This window comes from Tursiops truncatus, chromosome 9 (genome assembly GCF_011762595.2).
Source record: "Tursiops truncatus isolate mTurTru1 chromosome 9, mTurTru1.mat.Y, whole genome shotgun sequence".
Taxonomy (NCBI): Eukaryota; Metazoa; Chordata; class Mammalia; order Artiodactyla; family Delphinidae; genus Tursiops; species Tursiops truncatus.
In genome coordinates this window covers 55,640,543-55,660,746 of record NC_047042.1, presented here as the reverse complement: position 1 = coordinate 55,660,746, position 20,204 = coordinate 55,640,543, and the positions used below count along the sequence as shown (strand labels likewise).

The 20,204-nt window shown below is 41.0% G+C and overlaps 1 long non-coding RNA gene across 1 annotated transcript in view; it reads right to left on the bottom strand.

Annotated features, from left to right (window-relative positions):
- Positions 1 to 971: 971 nt before the first annotated feature.
- LOC141279471 (uncharacterized) overlaps positions 972 to 20,204 on the bottom strand; it is a 167,351-nt gene continuing 148,118 nt past the window's right edge. The window contains exon 6 of the long non-coding RNA XR_012333731.1: positions 972 to 1,063. This is a non-coding gene — a long non-coding RNA (uncharacterized lncRNA). The remainder of the gene's footprint in view (positions 1,064 to 20,204) is intronic.

Genomic DNA, 20,204 nt, shown 5'->3' with positions numbered 1-20,204 from the left:
GTATTTAAGGGCCCTCCATTTCCTTTGGTGACTTGATAGTTCATTTCATTGTACTGCTGAATAACATTCCATTATTTAGATGTACCAAAGTTTGTTTATCCATTTACTTATTGAAGGACATCTTGGTTGCTTGCAAGTTTTGGCTATTATGAATAAAGCTGTCCTATCAGTAACCTTTTTGACTGTAGCACATTTCTTCCATATAGACTCAACATCAAACGTCAAGACTTTGCAAGATCTATTCCTAAAAGTGATTGCATCTGGCAATGTTTGAGCCCAATCAGACCTTTCCAGTAGTACCTGCCCTGTGCAAACTCTGTACTTCCAAGAGACCCCTCTATTCCATCTCTGAACCACCCTAAATATAACATACCCATTCCAATGTCTGTTCTCTTATTCCCATCTCTTTATTCTATTTAGAATTTTTTCTTCCCTCCAATCTGACAATCTGACTCTTATTCACCCTTCCAGGCCCCTTCACATCCTACCTCTTCAATGAAATATCCCCTCAACATTGAGAAAAGAGCAGTCAGACAGATGTGGTTTGGATCCTAGCTCTTCTACCTTACGAGCTCTGTGCCCTTAGGCAAGTTACTTCTTGCGGGTTCAGTTTTCCTATCTGTAAAATGGATTGAATACTATTAACATTTCAGGTTCTATATAAAGTGCTCGGAATACTTCCTGACACCTCAATAAATGATGAGGCCCTCCTTCTCCTCTTATCACTGTCATCATCACTGCCAAGTCCAGAAATGATTTCTCCTTCTTCTGGATTCGCATAGCCGCCTATGGGTGTCCATGTCACGTCTCCAAGCTAGAGTGTGTGTGGGGGGGGTGGGGGGTGGGGGTGGAGGGAGTGCTTAACCCTTTGGAGCCAGGCAAGGTTTCTGAATTGCATTCATTTTGATATTAAATTGGTGAGTTTAAACAGCAACAACTCCTGTGTTTATGGAATCCTGTCCCATCTAACCTCTCTGTGTCTGTGTAGGGTGTGCAAACATACCTAAACATCCAGTTTTGCTGGGGTTTCAGCAGGATGGTCTTCTTGGGTACCCAAACGTTCCTGAAAGAGTAAGAGAATGTAAGTCTCAGTGGGGAAGTGTGGGAGTGTGTGGCTAGTGTGCTCTTATGCTTTTCTCTCCACCACTCATGGCTAAGGATTCCATTGGAGGATAATCCAGACTCTCTGGTCTTCTCTTGTTGGTGTCCTATCCCTAATTCAGGCTAAAGCTGGGGAGGGGACTGAGATGAGAGCTCAGCTTTGAACCCACAATGATGAAAGTTTTATTGGGGGTGAGAAAGTTATAATGTGTAGGAAAATGAGAAAAACAAGTAACTTGTATTTAAGTGGACCCTTACCAACCTGATGACATCTGAGCGTACTACATGTAGAAATGATGCAACATTATTTATGTACATATTCCATAGACTTGTGGGATTTGGTACCTCTAGAAAATCATCAACTCTGCTGTGCAGGCCATGTAATTGGTCTTAAGGTCTTATATTATGGATCAGCAAACATTTTCTGTGAAGGGCCAGAGACTAAATATTTTAGGCTTTGGGGGCCATATAGTCAGTTGCAACTACTCTGTTGCCATATTGCAAAAGCAGCTATGGACAACTTGTAAACAAATGGTAAACAAATGGGCAGAGCTGGTGTGCGTTGAAATATAAATTTCATATAATTTTCATGTCACAAAATATTATTCTTTTTTAATCAACCATTAAAAAAATGTAAAAACCAGTTGTCTGTACACAAAGAGATGGCAGCCCTATCAGGCTGTATTTTGCTGACCCCTGCTTTGTAAAATCACAGAGAAAACTGGCTTAGTCAGAATTGGCGTGCATCAGGCCCAGCTCTTTGATGGGGCGAAGATGATGAAAGAGGAATTTGGTAGCCCTTTGTCTCATTGCTTTCAATCTGAGTCTAAATCCATAGATCTACCAAGTCACCTCATGTTAAGTTGGTCAAGTCAGTGTAGTATTTCTCAGCCTCGGCACTGTTGACATTTTGGGCCAGATAATTCTTTGTGTGTGGGTGTGTGTGGGTTGCCCTGAGCATTGTAGGATGTTTGGCTGCATCACTGACCCCCACACACTGGATGTCAGAGGTACCCCTCTTCTACTCCAGTTGTGACAACCAAAAACATCTTCAGACATTGCCAATGTCCCTTGGGGGCCAAGTCAACGCCAGCTGAGAACCACTGAGTTAGTGAAACAGCCAGAGTGACAGAAAATTCGGTAAACCCTTAACAACCAACTAACTGGTGCAGAGAAGAAGTGTGTGTGTGTGTGTGTGTGTGAGTGTGTGTGTGTGTGTGTGTGAGTGTGTGTGTGTGTGTGTGTGTGTGTGTGTGTGTGTCTGGACAGGGCAGTCTTCCTGAGATTCCCATGGAGGAGGGAGAAGAATAGTTTGCCTTCTCAAAGACAAAAGTGTAATCACAAAAAATGCTTCCCCCGAAGGGGGCACAACCTCAGGACAGACGACCCTGAGGTCCCATCGTTTAGCAGAGCACTTTCGTTATCAGGTAATCAAGTCAGGCTCCACAGCAAGTAAACAGGGCTCTGGGATTTTAATAAGGCCTTATTGCATGATCACTCTTTAAATGGCCATTAAAAAAGTATTCTGTTTTTAGTGAGGAAAAATACCTCCTCCTTTCAATGGAAAAGTTACCTCAGCAAGAATGGAATCATTCCATTTTTTAACCAGGAGAAAAAAAAGATAGAGAAAAAAAAGTAGAGAAAGAAGAGAGGATCTTTCCTAGGAGGTGGTGGCGAGTGTTTAAATTCAAAGGAAAGTTTGCATGAACGGATTTAACCTGGGCTTCCAGTTAGAAAATGTTGACTGAGAACTGCTATGGTGTGGAGAGTGGTCACTGCTCAGGGTCTGGTCCCTGGGGTATTATCAAGAGAAATACCCGTGATAGATGTTGTATTAAGAACTTGTTGCTTAAACAAACAAGAAAACAGACAAAAAAGCACAGGCTGAATGAAACATTTGGCATGGTTTTTTACTTTACGGGACACCATTCTGCACTGGTTCTTTACCATTTCCGGTAAAACTGACACAGAAGCATTAGTTTTGCCATTGAAACAAGTAGATGCTTTGTTGGCACTGCCTTTTGCTTTTCTACTGGGGCAGCTGTGGCTAGGAAAAAAGTCAAGTTTTAGCTGTTTGCCAAGAGCCTCCCCAACTCACCACCTCCCATCCAAAATTCAAAAGAAAACAAAAATAATCCAAAAGCCCTTTGATCCTGGGGAGGAAGTTAACTGAAATTACCCAAGTGGGTTACTGCTCTTCCTTCACTCATTTGCCACAAATCAGTTTGTTTTTATTTGCCTCAAAACTCCCATTAAATAAAATATGTCTTGTAGTGCACAGATCATTTCCCATGACCAAAATGCAGATCTGTCTCCTTTTCCTAGTAAAGAATCTTAGCTATGTTTCTTTTTAACAAATCCCTATTCCCCAACCCATATTATACATTTCACCATGTTTTGTCTGCTTGTCTTCTGATTCCAGCTGTGTCACTTTTGTTATCATGCTTTTGTGTCTCTGGACAAACATCGTTGGGTAGCAGCAAGGCAAGGATGCCTCCGGTACACCATTAACCCACACTCGGTTCTTTCGAGCCGGCATCCTAACCAATGACCTACACCCTCTCACTGTTGACAGGAGCATTTTTTTCCTAATGCATATTTCAGTCTTGATTGACCATCAACCATATGGCACGATTGTCCTGTGGGTAAGTTTATTATTAACAGCTCACAGCTGGAGTTACAATAACTACACACGGCTGTGACATTGCACTAATTGACCAAGACACGTCTGAGAACAAGATGCAGAAAGTGGCCCTTGCAAATTACTTCAAGCAGAAATGGAGAGCTTAGTGGGAAACACCGGTTTCAGATTAGAGGTTTCTATGTTAAGACCAAACTGGTGTGGGGAGAGAGGCCGGCTAGAGGAAAGGGGAAAGAAAGAGGAGGTACGTGATTCACGCAAAGGCATTCTTCTGAGCCTCCATTGGGTCTTTATTGAAATGAATTATTTAAAGCAGATTCCTGTTAATGAGAAAGAAGCAACCACACTTACACTGCCATTAATCCTGAATTTTTAAGTGCTCAGACAATTAAATCACTAAATCCATTGGGTACCTTCTGTGCATATTTCCCTGTCTAGTCCTGCTGTCATAGGCGAGGCTAAGCAAGGTTTGAGAACAGCGTGTGCTGTGTTAGCTACATCACTTAGCATTAAAGTTGAGGAAGCCGAGTTTGGAGGGAGCCTGAGTGTTGTCTGCACGAGCGAGCGGGGTGATGAGGGGCAGGGACACTGGCCAGGGGTTGTGCATGAGTTAACAGGCTACCACCGGATCCTCTGGGGAAGGCTCCTGGAAATTCTGGAATGTGAATAAGCTGTCTGTGCATCTCTCAGTAAATTTCTTTCTCAGATGTTTCCAGCCAGTGCGACTCGATTGAGAAATGACTGGGGGAGAAGAGGGGAGAAAGCCAATAAGCTCAGCGTCTTATAAATCAGCAACATTGAGCCGAACTGGAACTGTCAAACTGTGGAAAAACCTGCTGCCGTGCGAGCTTGTGAGTCTTTTCCAAAACAAAATCTAACCCTTGCCTTGCTCTCTAGATGGGAGAGGGCTTAATTCAAGTTCACGGAGGAGTGAGGAGTGCAAGAAGAAATATGGTTTGCTAAGAAAATAAAAAAGAATCAACTCAAGGTAGTGCATATGCAACATGTTCCAAGTGCGATCTTGGCTCAGGCACAGAATTACAAGTGGGGTCATGAAGACTAGCTCAGAGCTGTCATTAGTAAATCACACCAAGAGGTCCAATAATACTCTCTGCTTCAAAGGCAAACTAACCAAACAGCCCTGTAGTCTACCAATGGCATCATCCCCATTTTACGGATGAGGAAACTAAGGCACAGAAAAGGTAAGTACCTTGCCTGGGGTCATGTCCAGCACCAGAATCCATGCTCCCAACAACTATGGCAGCAGTCGCTCTTTACAGACATCACAGACTCCAGGTTATAAACCCTGCTCTAGGCAGCAGGCAGGTCTCATCCTGACAGTTCACATTCTAAGAAAGTCCTGCTCTGCCATTCTGTGCCTCAAATGTATCCTGAATCTGGAGTTGTGCCTATGTTGCTTAATCATTCCATACCTATACGCGTCTGAGATTATGTTAGTGCTTTTTTCCCCACGTCTTTATACCAGCTGCTGAAAAACAGCTTTAAATTTGGAAACCCAGGCTTTTGGAGGCTCCAGTAACGTTTCCAATGGCAACTGTTAAGTCTGCCAGATTGCACTGTCCCCGACATGTGGAGGCGTGAGGGTCAACCCCTTGTGCACCAGGCCTGAAGTTCAGTTACTGTTGCTGGGGAAACCATAATTGAATTTCCTGAATTATACACAGTGCGATAGAATGTTGAATAACCATATTTATTTGCCTTCTAGGCCCTGTGGCATCTGTTGTTCAGCTCACAAAGCGTTTATTGACTGAAAGAGGGGTTTGTTGATCCAGAAAGCTGCGATGGGCACATGAGGCAGTGGGAGCTTGAGGACTCCTGTGTAGGGCTGAGATTTCTCATCCAGTTCAGCAGTCTCCAGCCAAATGGCCTGGCACAGGAAAACCCGAGAATACGGCTGAGACCCTTGTGTGAAATTGATCCTTTTCTCCCCTGATGCACTCACTTCTTGGCTTGGGGGAGAGAGAGGCAGTGCAGGAAAGGGGTCATATAGAAAAGGAGAGGAAGCAGGAAGGAGGCAGAGGGGATGGGAAGGGAGAGACAAGTGGTAGAAGAGGGTTGCAAGGTCAAGGGCCACTCTGCACAGGAGAGGATGGCTGGGGACAGGGTGTGGCTTGGGGGATGGCTACAGAGTTGAAGGAGACACATTCCAGCCCTCCAGGGGTTAACTGCCTAGTTGGCAGATACTTAACATATTATCAAAGGTCTACAAGCAAAGAACTGGGGGAATCAGAGGAAGGGTCCCTTAGCTCTGATGAGCAGGTTGGGAAAAGATCTGTGCACCTGGTGGCATTTAAGATGGCCCTTAAAAGATGAGTAAGATTTCAGTGGGTGATCAGCTTCTTGAACTCAGGGAGCAGCGTAAGTGAAAATACAGGTCAGGGGGGTGCAAAAGCCTCCAACGGATGCTGGGGATCCCCTGAACTTGCCGGTCCAGCCATCAGCTTTCCCAAATCCTCACTGCTACGCTGAGTTCACAAATGAACAAGTGACTTCTCTGGGGCAGAGAAACACAGTGCAAAGGAGGGAGAAGGTAAGAGCATCGGCTTCAACCTCGGGGACGTGGAGGCCCAGAGCCCTCCCTTCAGACAGGGTGCTCAGTCTGAGGGTCACAGGGTTTTGCAGCTTGAACTGAAGTCTAGGAGTGTCTTCTATTAGAAATTAGTTTCTGTTGAGGCGTGGAAGCTCTGACCATCTGGTGTGGAGTGATTTCTTCCCTGACCCTCGCTCCAGTTTGGCGTTTCAATAACAGGCATGGAGAGTCACACGTCCAGAACCCTGTGACACCCCCCCCTCTTCTGATATCCCTTTGTATTCACCATCGGACTTTCCAAAGAATCCGCTTTGTCCACCTTGCTGGAGAGAGCATTTTAGAAGTATTTTCTTCCAGAACAACAAGGTGAAAAGAAATGACTTTTTTCTTTTCCTTTCTATTTTAAAAGCTTTTTTAAAGGGACATTTCAAGCATTTCCAGAGAGCAGAGTATACGGCACATGAATCCTCAGGCTCTCATCATCCAGCTGTATTAAAGTCTCATCTCATCTCTCCCCAAGCAGAACTTCCCCAGCATCTCCAGGGCCCATGGTCCCATCCCCTGGATTATTTTGAAGCAAATCCCAGAGATCGTATCATTTCATCCGTAAATACTTCCGTACTTATCTCAGTTAAGACAAGGACTTTTAAAAATATGCCATTACAATCCCATTGTCATAGCTGAAAATAACAATTCCTTAACAGAATCACTTTTTGGGTCAGTGCTAAAACTTTCCCAGTTGACTCATAAATGTTTATTTACTTATAAGCAGGACAAAGCCTCCACGCTGCATTTGGTTATTGTGTCTCTTAAGCCTCTTGTAATCTGTAGGTTCCCCTTCACCTTTTCTCCTAGCAATTTGTTTGTTGCAGACACTAGGTTATTTCTGCTGTAGAGTTCACCACATTCTGGATTTTTCAACTCCTAATGAAATAAAAATAAATCTAGGCAATGATAATCAATGGCTGTGAACCCACTTGGTGAAAGGCCAACAGGAAACTTTATAACAGATGAAAAGCCTGACGGGACCTGATGCCACCGATCCATCCTAACATCTCAGGATAACCTGGTGTTCATATCTCCTCCTATGATAAATTCCTACCAAAATATTCTACTGGAGTCCCATTGAGCTCCCAGCTCTAACTACCAGTTAATAGAAAATACAAGGGACAGAAAAACATGAAAAACCACATGATAGGCTTTTTTGGTTCTATTTTAATGCAGCAAGCATTTATTTTAAATTTATTTGATTACTCTGTTATTGTGAGGCATTACACTGTGATGTTTTCCTCAAGGATTACTGAGGTATTAGGTATATTTATGCTACTAAATGGACTCCGATTTCTGTAATGTTTTTGTTGTTTTGCCTGCTTTGGGTAGATTTTAATCTACTTCCTAATAACCAGTGACAGTACTGTAACAACTTCTGTAGCCTCTGCGATCTTCCTCCCTAATCTTCCTCCACCCGAGCCCCTCCCCACAAGGTTTTTTCCATTTTACAGTGGATTTAAAAACCAAATATCAACTTTTCCAGAACTTACAAGATTCTAAGTGAGAGCTAGATAAAGAGTGCCTACTAGTAAATACATAAATATCAGTGACCAGACTTCTGCAATAATCATTAGGTTTTTCTGTTTTTTGCTTTTATCTCTCTTTACTAATTCTTGACCGCATTCTGTATAGCCCTGAAGTGTCTGAATAAATGAGATGTAACCCAGTGTTCATACACTAATCGTATTAGATAGAAAGTCTGGTCACAACACCCATCAATAAGCCATAGTGTGCACAGGAAAATGGCAAAAGTCCAAGGTGGAAAACTCCAAGACTGCACATAAACATGAAAGTTCGAGAGGAATGTCACCTGGATTAGGTCATTAGGATAAGCCCATGTGACAGCCTTGCTGTTGACATTCTCTTCTCAAAATACCTTTTCCTGTGGATTCCATGACCTAACACTCTCCTAATTTTCTCCTACCTCTGGGGCTTCTCTTCAGTCATTTTCCTGGCTCATCTTCCTCCTCCCGGCTATTAAATATTTGAAAATTTCAAGGCTTGATCCACTGCCCTCTTCTCCTTCACATTCTACACCCTCCCTCTGTGATCTCGTCCACGCTTATGGTTTTAATTATTATCTATATGTTGATGACTCTTAAATTTATATCTCCAGCCTAGACTCTCCTCAGAGCTCCCAATCATAAATCCAGCTGCCTCTTCAACATCTCGACTTGGCCATCTCACAGTGCTTCAAACTCTGCACGTCCCAAAACTGAACTCATAGCTTCTCCCTCAAACTCCTTCCTCCTCCAGACCCTCAATAAATAGCACCTCCATCCACAGATGAGTGAGCCAGACACTTGGCAGCCATCCCTGACACTTCCTTCCCCTTCCCTGCCATGTTCATTGGATCAGCAGGGGTCGCTGATTCTCACTTCCAACTCTGTTCATGTCTCTTCATCTTCACAGCTGCCACCATGGTCCAAGGTCTCAGAATCCCGCTCCTGGATTATCTCCAGAGCCTTTCTATTCTCCCCATGTCCACTCTGTGCCCAATCCTTTCTTTGGTCAGTATTCTTTAAAAATAAACCAATCTGTTTATAACTGTATCATCTTCCCAGTGCCTTTAAGATAAAGACTAAAATCCTTACCATGGCTTATAAGGATTATTATGCTACTGGCCCGTACCTCTGAGGAGCCTCATTTCATAACCCTCTTCCCCTTGTTCTCTGGGATCTAGCCATACTGGTCCAGGAGTTTGGGCCTCAGGACCTTTGTACATGCAGTTGCCTCTGGTAGGATTGCCCTCTTCTCTTCTCCTCTTTAACTAGCTAATTCTGATGTGTCTTTCTAAATTCAATTCTTCTAAAATGTCTCCTTTGGCTGCTGGTATGCCTCCCCAATGCCATATTCACAGTTCTTGTTCTTTATGATTGAAATGACTTTACAGCTAAGGAAATTTAGGTCCAGAAATGTTATATAACTTGCTTGGCGATCATACATCCAGGTAGTGGCTGTGCTGAAACACACCCTGGAATTATCTCACTTTAATAATAGCTAGATCTGTTGTCAAGTATTAGAGCTCTGTGTCAAGTTCTGGTCTCTAAATGATGTGTAGAAGCTGGAGTGAGTTGAGAGAAAAGAAACATGCTAATTAAAGGGAAGGCGAGTAAGACCTTTGAAGAAAGGTTAAAAGAGATGGAACCTCTAGGATGAGGTAGGGACATGGGAAGAAAAGGAGATTTAAAGTTTTCAAGTTGAGGAGGTTATTACAGTGGAGATGGCAATAAAAATATTTTTTTGAATGACAAAAAAGACAGGGTACAAAAGGCATGTTTGGTCTTATATCTCCTTAGGGATGAGAAATTTTAGCTGGAAAGGGTTTCGTTTGACCAAAGAAAAGGTGATTAAAAATTTGAACAAAATATAGTTAGTCCTGAGTCTTTTGGTGTAAGTGGTTAAAAGCAGGATCAATAACTAATCTAACTTCCTGGTGGTTTCAGTGTTGACTTATCTCAGGCAGGAAGCTGGGCCAGCTGACCCCATGAGGTTGTCTGGAATGAATGAAGCAAAGAGTGGATGTGAAAGTGAGCACTGCCATCGGTCTCAGGCTAGATGGTGCTCCTACCCCGCCTGGTGTGGAAAGAGAAATACTGAGTGGCATGCGTCCCCAAGATCTCATCAGCTGATCATGCTCAGTTGGCCTTATCTGGTTCCCAGGTGTTTCCATTTATCTCTGATAAACTGTCAGCCAAGAGTCAGCTTTGGAGTGGGAGGTGGGGGAATGAGTGGAGGGGAGGGTAATACCCCAGATGTTTTCTGAGAAGATGGGAGAAAGTTATTCCACAGTACTAATGCATTTCGTCATCCTCTCTGCCTGCAGATGTTAAATTTGGGAATATTTCCAGGTTCCCTTTTCTCCCTTAAAATAAAATTAGTTGTGTATTTAAAACACCAGGACCCAATCATCCCCAGGGATGTATCTCTTTTGCATGTGGATGAAGCTTTGGGGGTTTAAGAGGATTCTAAGTTTTACTGGCCGTATTTCTTCCCATCTAACCAGTCCTGTGAGTTTTCTCCTTTGGAAATCAGGAAAAATGATAATAAGCAGAGGTGGCATATACTGAATGCCTACCATGTGCCATAGAAAGTCAAATCTCCACGGCAACACCATCAGGGCTGGATGAAATTCCATTTTACAGATGGGGAAGTCACCCCAAAATGGCTGTTTCCCCAAGTTCACAAAACTACCGAGTAGCAGAACCTGTTCAAACCCAGGACTGTGTGACTTCAAATAATAATTGCAACCATCTTTAGAGCTTTTTTATGTGCCAGTCATTCATTAAAGCCTATGGAGTAGGTACTGAGGAAACCAAGGCATAGGGACATCCAGCAGCCTGCCCCAGCTCACACAGCTAGTAGGCGGCAGAGTGGACAGCCAGGCAAACAGTGTGGCTACGACCCTGTGCTGACCGTCACCTCCTTTCTACACTCTAGAGAGCTGGGGTTGGCTGCATGCATTTTCTTTTTCTCAGAGTAGCTGATCTGTTTTCAAGGTAGAAGCTTCTCTTGCCTGTGTTGTCATATCTTTCCGTTGATCTGTGGTTCGAGCAGCCTCAGGCTCCCCACTCTGTGAGAGCCTTTGCACGCCAAGCCATTGGTTACAGGTGGCAAGGTTGTGGCTCCAGTTCAAGTCTCTCCCCAGGAGTTGGATGTTCCAGAAAGGACACTCTGTTCCGTGGGGCTGTCTCTCTGGTGCAGGCTTTGATCTGGGAAAGGATGAGCCACGCTGCAGAGCCAAAGCTGTCTCCCTGCCTTGTTTACGTGAGAGACCTTCCAGGACTCTGTCTGCTTTTGGGGTGGAAGTGCCCTGCCAAGAACTCCAGCTCTCCAGGCTGGCTGTGCAGCCAAAACACCTCCTGCCTTTTCAATGATTTCTCTGTCCTGGATAGAGAGCAGTGTCTCATAACAGTTTGGAGACTACAAAAGTTTCCCTGGCAGGATGAATGATGGACTCGGCAGCATGTTCTTGCCTTTTGGAGTTGCCCTCCAATTTTTCCAGGCTTGATTCTGTAAATCATTTCATCTTGTACAAATACTGGGCTGTGAGTACACATGATCTCAAAGGCGAGGGTTATTTGAAACTGCATTTAAGTATCTATCCTCCTTTCAACAGATTCATGTAGCTTAAATTTTTGAATAAAAATTTTCTTCTGTTTGTGCCAGTGCACAGGTAGTTCTGGGGTCTTTGAGAGGAAGTAGAATATGCTTCTACTCTAGGAGGCTTTGGAAAAAGGGTTTTGTCTGTGCATTCACAACTCATTTATCATCAAAAGCATTTAAAGCCCTACTCTATGCAAGTACTCACAAGGCGGAATGGGGTAAAGGGGAGGGATGAAATGGGGAAAACTCTGAAATGTTTTGAAAGAGATGGGTAAGCCTGAAAATGTCATTTAGAATATCCTCTTGCTTTCTGTCTTTTCAAGAAGGTGGAAATCTATTGTGGTTTTCAAGATAGATTAAGGTTAAATAACTCACAGATTTGGAAGAGTATTTTGGGTAACTATCTGATGTATTTCATGTCACAGTTTATGCTCATTTGCCCTTATTCCAAAAAGGAAAGAGAATTGGTTGAAGACAGATTGTGACAGGGAAGGTCCAACAACCACAAGCTGTAAATGTTCTATCAGAGAAAGAGTCTTTGACATCTCTGCTCTTCTTCAACCTGTTGATTAAACAGTTGCCCAAATGCAGTGACCACACATTTTTGAAATGAGCATTCTTGAATGCTGAATGTTAGAAGTTATCTTGCTACTTTCTGGAGTGAAGACAGAAGTGCCTACCTTTTAACAGTACTTACGAGTGGAAGGCCTAACTTGATTTTCAGAATTAGAGCACATGCAATTCAGTGTGACCCAATGAGTTTAACAAAAAAAGTAACAAAATATTGTTTAAACTTAAAAAAAATTTTTTTAAGATGGGTAACTCTTTCCATCAAGGTACATCCAGCTGACAGAATTTTATAAGTTGTTTAGTAAACTTATAATGATGAAAGCTTATCACAAGGTGCTGTAAGCTGATTAGCTTGGGAGGGAGAGAAGAAGACCTGGAACCTTCTATATGTTAAGCCTTATAAAATGTTATTTCGTTTAAATCTCACAGAATTTCCTCCTTTTCACATGTTAGGAAACGGAGGCTTAGAGATGTGACTAAACATTTCCAAGCCACAACTAACTTGTAATGGAATCATGGCTTTCAAACTCTGAAACTAAGGCTCGTTCAACTCACCAGGCTACTTCACTTACTACCTAGGAGCACTAATCATGGAGGGCTTCCCATCCGCCTCTTGGCAATAGCTCTAAGGATCTGAGACAAAGCTGCCTCCTGACCAAGGCAATGATGTCACATCTAGAAGGGGAAGTCAACTGGGTCTTGAATTAGGCTACTCGGACTAGGGCTCCAGCTCTGCCGTTCACTAGCTGTATGGCTTGGGACAAATTACTGAGACTCTTTGTATCTCACTTTCCTAATTCCTTAATAAAGGGGATAACACTCATGCCCAGCTCATAGGGTTTCATGAATATTAAATGAAATAGAAAGTGTTTGCCCAGTGCCTGGAAAAAAAAAAAATTCAACATGTGTATACATATTCTCATTCTACTTGGAGCTTACACTATGTTTAGTTATTAATTTCTTTAGCATACAACCTGCCAGAATAAAACATGGAGATTCTTATGAAAGGCAACAGTGAACACCTGTGAGCATGATTAGCTACACCAAAGATGTGGAAAATCTTAAAGAGCATCATGAAATGGCTAACCATATTTCTTTTTTAAACAAAACAGAGGTTCAAAATTAAGAAGTGAGACTAGAACAAAGGTGAACATTATAAGCAATTGCTGGGAAGCCCAGATACCTGTTAGTGACCAGTTACCCAAGAGCTACTAAGGAGAAGGAACCAGACTAAGGCAATGTGTCTTTGTTATAGTTAATTCCATCACTGCCATTGCTCCCAGCACATTTTTTTTTTAAAAGGGATTTTTTAAAAAGACTCAATTCTACAAAAAATTGAGTGTTGTATAGCCCCAAAAGTGAGATATGAAACATTGCCCTAAGCCAGAAAAAATAAGTCAGCCATCTTATCAGAGTATTCTTTAAAAAAGAATTAAATATTTTTTTGCTGATTATTATTATTTACATTGAACATTTTGAATTTTCCATTTTGTGAAGGATCTAAAGTCTTTTGCCAAGAGCAATGACAACTGTGGGAAGAAAAAAGTCAACAACACACACCCTCTGTATAAATTCCATTAATTTCTATGCAATCAGAACACATATTAGCTGCCCTTGTACCAACAGAAAGCATGCTGATGGACAGACTCCATCCTGGGTATGTCAAAATCGGACCTTTTCCAAACAACTCAGACAATTTAAAATTTCTCCTTGAAACAGAAGCTTATGTTTTTCTCCTAGATATTCCTTTAGGGGGTTTGGCTTCAGACTCTACTCACTCCACAAGCCTGCATCTCAGGGGTATGTTATTCAGCACTTCACCTTCAGTGGTGATCTCATCCCTCCCTGGTACATGGAGGAGGAAGGGAGGGATTAATGATAATATAGGTCAGCCCTTCTCCATCTCCACTGGGGCCATGTTGTCTTGGGTTTTGATCATTTCCCCCAAATTAAGATTTCTGCATAAAACCCCCGTGTCTGTGCTTGGCTGGCAGTTTTATGGCTGACCAAATTGTGCACTGGCCGGGGTTCTGGTTGGCTGAATGTTTACACAGGCTGTTAATCAGATGGGGAGAGGGGAATGGATGTGGGGACTGTCTGTGAGCTGGAGCTGCCCTGTTTGCTGTCTTGTGCAAGGGCCTGCACTTTGTTACTACAAATTACATAATGACATGTTACATTTCAAAGTGTATTTTTACTTCAGGGAAAATTAAACCAATAAACAAACAACTGGGGTGGAAAAAAAAAAAAAGAAAAAGAGAAAAAATAAGATCCCTGGTTTCCAGATCTTCCTCTTCGAAAAGGTTCTTCATTAAATTGTGGCTATAAACAAATCTTTGTTTTATTGAAAAGAGCACAATTGCATATAAAAGCTATTTTTAAAAATTAGCATTCGAACGCTTGCTGGACTAGGGTCTGGCCCGTGTTATGTGTTTTATGATCTGTTCAAAATGAAAAGGTAAGCTTGTGTAGCGATGGTAGATTTTCAATTTTTGATTATTAATCCCTTTCAAATGTTGCTCCTGCTCTGCTTGAAAGGAGTGTGTAAACACAGGAATTATCTTAGTTTTTCCAGGTACTGATTCAATCAGAGCTGCTTAGGGTAAGCAAGAAGTGGCCAACTTTGGATTTTTGGTCATTGTAGAAAATTTGGGTCTCTCCCAAATACTAACTATACTTTAGCAACTTTAAAACTTAAAAAAAAAAAAATCAACCACTCTAATTCAACTTCTAAACCTCTCACTGCACACTTAGAAACACAATATTAATTCTTTTCTGTAAGCTATGGAAATTCAGTATATATTCAGTATCCCAGGTTATAATGATAGGCCTTTTGGGTCTGTATTATTCAATTATGCATGTATGTAATACTTGCTCAAACTTTTTTTCAGCATAAACTATGTTATCAAAAGAGAATGTATCTTCATTTTCTTTCCCTCAGCTAAGAGGAATACTGACAGTAAGGACACTTATTAAACTGCACTTTAAGTGAGTTATTTCACTAAATCAATCCTGTCCCAGATCTGCTGTTATCAGAACCATTTGGCCTGGAATTCACTGGGTTTGTTCAGGTGTTTGGCTGCTATTAGGAATAGCAGCAGCGCAGTAACTGGCTGGATGAAAGATTGCCCCTCTTATATTTTAGAAACATCCCATGATGCTTACATTTCTTAGGCAAAATTACGATGTGACTTTGGATAATTTATCAATTCAATCCACAAAATGAAAAATCACAAGAGCAATTGAGATAGACTGTCTACGTCTTCCTGTTCAGTTTATTTATTTTTAAATTCAGGATGTTTAAAAAGAAACCTTTCCCCCTCAAGTCTTAGAAATAAATAATGGGGTTTTGAACCTCATAGTTAAAATTTCAGATTTCACAAAGACTGAAAAAACTTAAGAAGAAGAAAGTATAGCAAAATAAAGGACAGATACATAGTATAGATGTTTTCTGGCTAAAATGGGACCACTGTAGACAATGTTATTTGGTAATAGCCATGCAAATGCATCAAACACCCCTATTTTATCTAGCGGCAAAGAATTCTCTCCTCTCTCTCATCTTGGATTCTTGACAGTCTGTTTGAATAATTAATTTGGATAACTTTATTACTTATGAAAGTACTCAACCCTGACCCAAATCGACCATCCTCTTTTCAAGTGGTTTTGTTTTCGACTTCAGGCATCTTAGTGTAAGGATTACTGTCTGGGACATTCTGATGGGGCTTGAACTTGACTTTAGAGGAAACAAAAAGAACCAGATTTTTCACCATTGACTGAACTAGCTTTCACTGCCACCAAATAAACAACAGTCCAAAGGGAAGGGTCAGATATTAATCCAAGGCTTTCATTCTATGAATGACTAATCCAATAAGAAGGAAGATTTTGGGCTAAGCTATAGTCAAGGAGTTGCCTAATAGGCCAAGATATGCCAGTAAATGGATAAGGTGTCTTCATCCTGGTTTTATGCTTAGCCAGCATTTGAAGTGATAGATGGGGGAAAAGTCACTTGTTGAATGAATGAATGAGTGAAAATGGGTAACATAATAGTAATAATAGTAGTAAGGCCTTTCCCTCTCAGTCTTTTTGATTGGATGTTCTCAATTTACCTAGGTTGACAACTTCTCTCTTCTGCCTACTTTGCCTTTCACGTCATGGTTTGTGTCAAGGCTTCAGGGAAGTCTGCCATCAGCACCACAGCTCCTCTGCACAAATCCAGACAGAGGAAAGAGAGAGGCTTAGGCAGAAGGAAGGGTAAAAGTTCAATTCTCAGATGGCAGTTCGGATTTAGAAAACAGAATGAGAAAGAATTGGTGGCGGCCATCTCACAACTTCTTTCACCTTCAACTTTGAATTTAACTCTTAAAATGTATCTGCATTTATTTCTATCAGTCTACCATCCCTATCTAGCTAGCTAGCTAGCTCTCATCTATTTTCCTATCTATTCCTCTCCTTCTCTCCCTCCCTCTTTCCTTCCTTCCTTTCTTCCTTCCTTCTTTCCTTCCTTTTCAGAAATAAAACTCATACTAATGCAGAAGTCTGAAATTAGACATTAAAAGCTAGTACTACTCTTATTTTAGAGGAGTGAAGTTTTTTTCCTTGTTTGGCTTTAACTCTCTGATACTTATCCTTAATGTGATATATCAGAGAACCTCTTTGAAAATGTTTCTGTTTAATGGGGCCCAGTGAAATGAAGGTTTTTAAAAAAGATAAAATGAAGCTTTCTGATATGGCTTGGTAGTTAGCATCTGCAGATGTCTATTTTCATACGCATGCAAATCTGTTTAAAATGCTGTTTTAAAGGTTAAATTATGTATACATATATAAAACTCATTTGTGTGTTTTAAATGCTGTTTAAAAATTTTAAATATATATATACACACATACACACACATATATATTTATATAGAGAGACAGAGACGGAGAGATACCTAGAGAGACAGAGCGAGCACTTAATGTGGATTATATCAGCAAGAAACCTGAAAAATAAAAGTCTACTTGAAAGCAGTCTTCGCAAGGCAACAAACTAATCAAGTAGCATTTTATATAATGCATATGCCAATGAGTGTGGCATGTGAATGTGCAATTTTCAAATATTTTTCTGATTGAACAAGCTGACAGGTTCACCATTTTATACTTGTTCTCTTAAAAATATGAAACTCGTTTTGAAAATGTTGGTTTAAATGGGAATTATTAAGTCTTTATCAGTTCGGAGCATTTCAGCCTTTTGCATCCAGAAATTTCTCAATCTGACAGAATAAGAAATGCATTTACATGGCCTAAGCTCTTAAATTGTCCCTTTCAATTAATGCCCCATCATGGAGCAATCTGGAAACCATTACTCAGTAACTCTTCATTATAATTGCTTGCAGCTGAGTATCCCAGCCCTTGGTAATATAAGAATAAAAGAAAACTCAGTTAGTAACAAGTGCAATTGATTCCATTCAGAATTCCCCTGGTGCTTTGCCATGTTTGGCCTGCATGAGAGGAAACATGAAGTTTTTTTCTTTTCTTTTTTTCCTTTTTTTTTCCTTTTGGGGCCAGGAAATGAATTGGCAGACATAAGATGGTTTGTGTGGTGCTTGCGTTCATTTTTCAGCTGGTCCTAGTTAAAAATGAGACGGTGGGGCTCCTTGCTTTCTCCCCTACTGACTACATTTTTTGGGGGAAGGCTTTTCTGGTAACAGATAAGACTACCAAACTTCAATTTGCTGCAAACTAACAGCATCCAGAAACTGTCACCTTCTGTGGCCACAGCCGATCCTGGGACTTACTTCTGCTAAGGAGTGGGTTTTAGAATTTGATTCACTCCCACCTTGATCCTGCCTTTATGAGAGCGAAGTCCCTGGTGCATTTTGTACAGGTGGAGAGTGTTTATATGTTTGGAAGCTATCAATCACCAACTCCAGAAATGTAAAGATCTAAATTATGATAGATGAAATGTGAAAATGTGATGTGGTAAACTCCCCCCCACCCTGCCCCCACCTTGTGTAAATCAGGAACTTGGCTTTTTAAAAATGGTGGAGGAAAATGTTCTTATCACTCATTCCCCTCAGAGACCACGCAGCTCAACGCTGACAACCAAACTCCAATGTCCAGCGCCCATGGCCCCCTGGACTCCGAGCACCAGGGACCATAGGCACAGTCAGTTCATAACATCCTGCCCCCCTTCTCCCTTACAGATGACTGAGGCCAGGTGACAAGCATGTCCCTACTTCATGAATTGAAATGTGTAAATTATAAAATAAATTTTTATTACAAAAGGAATTGATGTTCAATGTAGAAAAGTTGAACTCAATAAAATTCTAACTGCTCTAATTAATTTCCATTCTTTGCTTTCATAATAGAAAAAAAAACCCTCTCTGAATTTAAATGGCATTTCATTTTGATTTGCTATAGAAAGAAAACTGTAAAATCTCCCAAGACCTAGGAAAATTGCTATAAGTATCTTATTTTTTTAATGCATTTATATTTTGGGGGGTGTTATTTTTTGCATTGGTGTGATTTCTTATATTTTCCACTCTCTTGTAAACGTAAAAAAAAAACTGCTGTTACAGTTATTACTAATTACATATTTTGAAAGCCCACACAGGGATTTTTTTTTAAACAAGAGAAGCACTTTCATAATGACAACAGAGGCGCAATTGAAGAGGTAAAAGTCTTCTTGACCTTTGGAGACTTTAGGACCTCAAGGGAAAAGGAGTTGATGCAGTATCAGCTGGTGTCACAGACTGTGCTGGAACCTGAATCCCAGCTTTCCCAGACTCTCAAACTCTACAGTGATTAACAGGAACTATAAACAAGCCTTAAGGGAGAACATTTTTTCCATTAAGAAGTAAATAAAAATGCAGACTTAGAAGCAGGTTTAGTGCAAGTAGAATTGTTTTGTGTGTTCCTGATTTCACATTCTCCTATCAAAGAGCTACACAACAATCAACTGAGTTATCTTAAATTTATACTGATTAAAAATTATCAGTCACTCTGGTAGTATTTTCAATTTTTCTCCAGTTTCATTTCTTTAGATATAAAGAAATGCAACCTATTAAAACCTGGATTATTAGAAATATAACCATTGTTTTATAATAACTTTTAACAGAGTATAATCTATAAAAATAGTGAATTACTATATTGTACCCCTGAAACTACTATAATATTATAAATCAACTATACTTCAATAAAAAAAAACCTAGATTATTAAAATCTTTAACTAGAATTTTAACAAACATGATAATGAAATCAGCTGATGTCCAATGACCTTGCCCAGTGACTATGAATTCAGGTCAATTACTTATATTATTGGTTCCCAACCTAGGGGGGTAGTGGTGGGATGAAGGTAAAGTCCATTTCTAATAAAGAAGGGTTTGTCCAGTACTTGGGCGCCTATGTTTGAAATAATCGATCCCTAAACTCCTATCTTTATAAGCTGGTCTGGCCCAGGGCTTGGGCCAAAGGGACTTATGGCTACTTGCACGTCTACCAATTTTCCCTGTTGAAAGTTTCATCCATCTTTCATGGGAACTGGTTGTGTATGGGTCCTGTTCCTTCATGAGCCAGACAGGCCTGTCTGCTCCATTCTCCAGGCTGTTTACAGGACTTTGGCTTTGTTTCAGGTTTTCAACACCTTTATCAAATCCTCTCTCCCTTCCCCCTGAGGCAGTATTTAAGCAATTCTCCCCTTCCAATCAATCAACAGATCTTTCTTGAGGCCTAATTGAGTGGAATCCTCCACCCCTGTCCAAGGCTGTTGATTAGTAATGTTTGTGGGCTTTTCCAATGACCAAAATCTTGGACCTTTATGACCTTTTTCTCCCCTAAATTGTGCTAAAATACACATAACATAAAAATTACCATTTTAACCATTTTTAAGTATATAGTTCAGTGGCATTAAGTATATTCACACTGCCGAACCTTTTAAGATCTTCTCTTTCAGGAGATCAATTATTATGGAGCAAGAGGGTGTGGAGCTCACCTCTCCCCATGAATATATCAAAAATACATTTATATGTGGAACAATTCTCACGGAAAACTAACTGGAAACTGGTAGAAGGACTCCTATACAATTAAGGCTATCAGAAATTTATACACGCCAAGTGGGTAGGAAGTGAAGAAAAACAATTGGATCAGGACCTGAACCCCTGGGAGGGCACTCAGAGGAAAAGGGAGAATTTCACAGGTGGAGACCCACCC